Source organism: Schistocerca gregaria, chromosome 2 (genome assembly GCF_023897955.1).
Source record: "Schistocerca gregaria isolate iqSchGreg1 chromosome 2, iqSchGreg1.2, whole genome shotgun sequence".
In the NCBI taxonomy this organism is placed as follows: Eukaryota; Metazoa; Arthropoda; class Insecta; order Orthoptera; family Acrididae; genus Schistocerca; species Schistocerca gregaria.
Window position 1 is genome coordinate 808,263,849 of NC_064921.1, and position 6,000 is coordinate 808,269,848.

A 6,000-nucleotide genomic window follows, 5' to 3' on the forward strand; every position below is an offset into this window, starting at 1 on the left:
CGTGTGGAGTGACATTTGGAGAAGCGAGGTGCAGGGAAGTGTAACAACAGAATGGAAGAGAATACTGTACTACCTAATTTTGAGTTATGACCCGAAAGACATGTTCAGTGCCGATGAAACGAGACTTTTATCGTGCGCTGCCTTCAAAATTCCTATCAGTTGAGGTGAAAAGTGCACCGGCGGTAAAATATCCAAGGAAAGGCTCACTGTACTACTGGGAGGAAACATGTGAGGTGAATGGAGAAGCCATTGGTGATTGGAAAGGCATCAAAAAACATAGATGCCAATAAGCTTCCGGGCACATGGCGAAGCGATGAAAATGCGTGGGTGGTGGGTGGTCTTCTGGAAGTATGACTGGGTTCTTGCAATCCCAAAATGACAAAATGAAATCACCAAGTTCTATTGCTAGACAGTGCAGTGCCACCCGAAAGTCAAGTTATCAAACGTTAAACTGTCTCTGTTCCCGCCTGGTTCAACCAGCCCCACACAAACCAGGGTGGTTAGTTTCGGTCCCGGATGCAGTAAATTGGATTGTCTTGACAGTAAGTGAAATAAAGCCGGAAAATGTTACCAAGTTCTTTGGCAAGGCAGGATTTGGAGGTCAAGAATTAGACGTTTCTGTGGCCATCGAAGTTTAAGAAAATACAGCAGTAACTACTGAATTAATTGAAATGCGAAACATTTCACACAGTACCGATGACTACATTCGAAGTGATGTTCAAATGTGTGTGAATTCCTAAGGGACCAAACTGCCGAGGTCATCGGTTCCTAGACTTACACACTACTGTAACTTATGCTAAGAACAACACACAAACCCATGCTCTGGGAGGACTCGAACCTCCTGCGGGAGGGGCTGCGCAGTCCGTGACATGGCGCCTCAAACCGCACGGCTTCGCAGTGATGACTTTCTTTCAGCTCAATCCATTTTTACCTCAGTAACAGGTTTAATAGAAATTGGCCACACGGGAGATATTTCAGGAAGAACCAAAAGAAGAAGAGCAAAATGATATTCCCTAGAAAAATTCATGCACCTGAAGCAGCTGTTGCATGCATAAACAAAGTTAACGCACTTTGAGGCACACACTAACTCTCCCAATCGGTTGGAACTACTGCATAATGCAAAAAACTATGCAGAAGAAAAACAGTTTTGAACAAGAAATGCAAATAGGTTTCCTTCCTTTATATGTGGCGAATAAAGTGAAACGTAAATAAACACAGGAATAATAATTATTTATATACATACAACAATAAACGAATTTGATGTTAGACATACAGAAATGTCGTATTTTTTATCAGTTAGTTAAGTAGTCTCGCGTTCTATTGTACAATATACAGTAAATGAAAGTCTAATGAGTAGGAATGAAGGTATGCAAATACATGCATATTTACAAATTTATACTTTTGCGCATGATACCTGACAAATTTTATACATCCTAGTGAGTTTTGTGTAATCAGGAAACGTCCAATTTGCAAAATAAGTTTTAATCCCACGCGATCCTGTTTTCAGTAAGTTTAACTGATTAGTTCAAACAAATGGCTCTGAGCACTATGGGACTCAACCGCTGAGGTCATAAGTCCCCTAGAACTTAGAACTACTTAAACCTAACTAACCTAAGGACAACACACACATCCGTGCCCGAGGCAGGATTCGAACCTGCGACCGTAGCGGTCGCGCGGTTCCAGACTGTAGCGCCAGAACCGCTCGGCCACCTACGGCCAGCTTACTGATTATTATTTAATTTCCAGACATGTTGCACCTCTAATTTAAAAGGCATCTTTAGTGGATTTTTATGTAATAATAGTAATATTGCAACAAGGAAAATGTATTAAAATTTTTTTTAATGAATGCTCTGTAAATAGAATGAGATTTTTACTCTGCAGCGGAGTGTGCGCTGATATGAAACTTCCTGGCAGATTAAAACTGTGTGCCCGACCGAGACTCGAACTCGGGACCTTTGCCTTTCGCGGGCAAGTGCTCTACCAACTGAGCTACCGAAGCACGACTCACGTCCGGTACTCACAGCTTTACTTCTGCCAGTATCCGTCTCCTACCTTCCAAACTTTACAGAAGCTCTTCTGCGAACCTAGCAGAACTAGCACTCCTGAAAGAAAGGATATTGCGGAGACATGGCTTAGCCACAGCCTGGGGGATGTTTCCAGAATGAGATTTTCACTCTGCAGCGGAGTGTGCGCTGATATGAAACTTCCTGGCAGATTAAAACTGTGTGCCCGACCGAGACTCGAACTCGGGACCTTTGCCTTTCGCGGGCAAGTGCTCTACCAACTGAGCTACCGAAGCACGACTCACGTCCGGTACTCACAGCTTTACTTCTGTCAGTATCCGTCTCCTACCTTCCAAACTTTACAGAAGCTCTTCTGCGAACCTTGCAGAACTAGCACTCCTGAAAGAAAGGATATTGCGGAGACATGGCTTAGCCACAGCCTGGGGGATGTTTCCAGAATGAGATTTTCACTCTGCAGCGGAGTGTGCGCTGATATGAAACTTCCTGGCAGATTAAAACTGTGTGCCCGACCGAGACTCGAACTCGGGACCTTTGCCTTTCGCGGGCAAGTGCTCTACCAACTGAGCTACCGAAGCACGACTCACGTCCGGTACTCACAGCTTTACTTCTGCCAGTATCCGTCTCCTACCTTCCAAACTTTACAGAAGCTCTTCTGCGAACCTAGCAGAACTAGCACTCCTGAAAGAAAGGATATTGCGGAGACATGGCTTAGCCACAGCCTGGGGGATGTTTCCAGAATGAGATTTTCACTCTGCAGCGGAGTGTGCGCTGATATGAAACTTCCTGGCAGATTAAAACTGTGTGCCTGACCGAGACTCGAACTCGGGACCTTTGCCTTTCGCGGGCAAGTGCTCTACCAACTGAGCTACCGAAGCACGACTCACGTCCGGTACTCACAGCTTTACTTCTGCCAGTATCCGTCTCCTACCTTCCAAACTTTACAGAAGCTCTTCTGCGAACCTTGCAGAACTAGCACTCCTGAAAGAAAGGATATTGCGGAGACATGGCTTAGCCACAGCCTGGGGGATGTTTCCAGAATGAGATTTTCACTCTGCAGCGGAGTGTGCGCTGATATGAAACTTCCTGGCAGATTAAAACTGTGTGCCCGACCGAGACTCGAACTCGGGACCTTTGCCTTTCGCGGGCAAGTGCTCTACCAACTGAGCTACCGAAGCACGACTCACGTCCGGTACTCACAGCTTTACTTCTGCCAGTATCCGTCTCCTACCTTCCAAACTTTACAGAAGCTCTTCTGCGAACCTTGCAGAACTAGTACTGCTGAAAGAAAGGATATTGCGGAGACATGGCTTAGCCACAGCCTGGGGGATGTTTCCAGAATGAGATTTTCACTCTGCAGCGGAGTGTGCGCTGATATGAAACTTCCTGGCAGATTAAAACTGTGTGCCCGACCGAGACTCGAACTCGGGACCTTTGCCTTTCGCGGGCAAGTGCTCTACCAACTGAGCTACCGAAGCACGACTCACGTCCGGTACTCACAGCTTTACTTCTGCCAGTATCCGTCTCCTACCTTCCAAACTTTACAGAAGCTCTTCTGCGAATCTTGCAGAACTAGCACTCCTGAAAGAAAGGATATTGCGGAGACATGGCTTAGCCACAGCCTGGGGGATGTTTCCAGAATGAGATTTTCACTCTGCAGCGGAGTGTGCGCTGATATGAAACTTCCTGGCAGATTAAAACTGTGTGCCCGACCGAGACTCGAACTCGGGACCTTTGCCTTTCGCAGGCAAGTGCTCCACCATCTGAGCTACCGAAGCACGACTCACGCCTGGTACTCACAGCCTTACTTCTGCCAGTATCCGTCTCCTACCTTCCAAACTTTACAGAAGCTCTCCTGCGAAACTTGCAGAACTAGTACTCCTGAAAGAAAGGATATTGCGGAGACATGGCTTAGCCACAGCCTGGGGGACGTTTCCAGAAAGCGATTTTCACTCTGCAGCGGAGTGTGCGCTGATACGAAACTTCCTGGCAGATTAAAACTGTGTGCCCGACCGAGACTCGAACTCGGGACCTTTGCCTTTCGCGGGCAAGTGCTCTACCATCTGAGCTATCGAAGCACGACTCACGCCCGGTACTCACAGCTTTACTTCTGCCAGTATCCGTCTCCTACCTTCCAAACTTTACAGAAGCTCTCCTGCGAAACTTACAGAACTAGCACTCCTGAAAGAAAGGATATTGCGGAGACATGGCTTAGCCACAGCCTGGGGGATGTTTCCAGAATGAGATTTTCACTCTGCAGCGGAGTGTGCGCTGATACGAAACTTCCTGGTGCTTCGGTAGCTCAGTTGGCAGAGCACTTGCCCGCGAAAGGCAAAGGTCCCGATTTCGAGTCTCGGTCGGGCACACAGTTTTAATCTGACAGGAAGTTTCATATCAGCGCACACTCCGCTGCAGAGTGAAAATCTCATTCTGGAAACATCCCCCAGGCTGTGGCTAAGCCATGTCTCCGCAATATCCTTTCTTTCAGCAGTACTAGTTCTGCAAGGTTCGCAGAAGAGCTTCTGTAAAGTTTGGAAGGTAGGAGACGGATACTGGCAGAAGTAAAGCTGTGAGTACCGGACGTGAGTCGTGCTTCGGTAGCTCAGTTGGTAGAGCACTTTCCCGCGAAAGGCAAAGGTCCCGAGTTCGAGTCTCGGTCGGGCACACAGTTTTAATCTGCCAGGAAGTTTCATATCAGCGCACACTCCGCTGCAGAGTGAAAATCTCATTCTGGAAACATCCCCCAGGCTGTGGCTAAGCCATGTCTCCGCAATATCCTTTCTTTCAGGAGTGCTAGTTCTGCAAGGTTCGCAGAAGAGCTTCTGTAAAGTTTGGAAGGTAGGAGACGGATACTGGCAGAAGTAAAGCTGTGAGTACCGGACGTGAGTCGTGCTTCGGTAGCTCAGTTGGTAGAGCACTTGCCCGCGAAAGGCAAAGGTCCCGAGTTCGAGTCTCGGTCGGGCACACAGTTTTAATCTGCCAGGAAGTTTCGCTCTGTAAATAAATTGCTACATCCCTTTGTATGACTTGCCCTCCAGGTAAGATTATGTTCTTTCTCATGCCCTCCCATTCTTCGTACTGGGATTTAATTTGTACACATCACCAAGTCCTAACATGACTACCAAAATGTCAGTTTCGTAATTAACTTTTTGTCTTGCTGCACAATTATAAACTGCACATTTCTAATTTGTTTAAACATTTTTTTTATTTTTTAAATGCTCAGGAAATTGCAATTTACAACTTGCTTTTCAGATAGCAGCATCATTAAGTATTAGTGTTGTCCATAATTTTGTAGCCAACTTCTCAAATTTATGTTCTTTGGAAGGATAATATTGCGTGGTCATTCATTTCATGCACATAAACAAAAATTCAGTTTGACAACAGGAACTGAAGTGCAAAAGTTAAACTCAGCAATCAGGCCCTGAAGACCATGGTTTCTTGACCAGATGCCACGTGTCGTCATGACTATGTGGTATTGATGGGCACAGTGCCAGGCGCCAGCAGACTGCTGTCCCAGCTGTTGTCAACTTTCCAGACCTGGGAGCTGCTACTTCTCATTCAAGTAGCTCCTCAGTCCAGAATGAATGTCTGAAAGGTAGGAAATGGGGTTCTGGCAGAAATACAGGTGTGAAGCCTTATCGTGAGTTGCTTGGGTAGCTCAGTCGGTAGAGTTTTTGCCTGTGAAAGGCAAAAGTCTCATGTTCAAGTGCTGGTCGACACACATTGTTAATCTACCAGGAAGTTTCAGCTTCCCAATCCGCAACTCTCACGATCACTGATTCATGAAACTGTTACTGAAAAACTGAAATTTCGAAAACTTTGCTTACGTTGGGTACGCAAAGTTCTTACTTAACAACACAAAAAACAACAGACGGTCACTTCAGTTTTTGAAGGCGATGGTTTCCTTTCTCGGATAGTAGCGGGGGGTGAAACTTGGGTCTCGTACGACACCCCTGGGGAAAAAAAAAAACCGCAATCA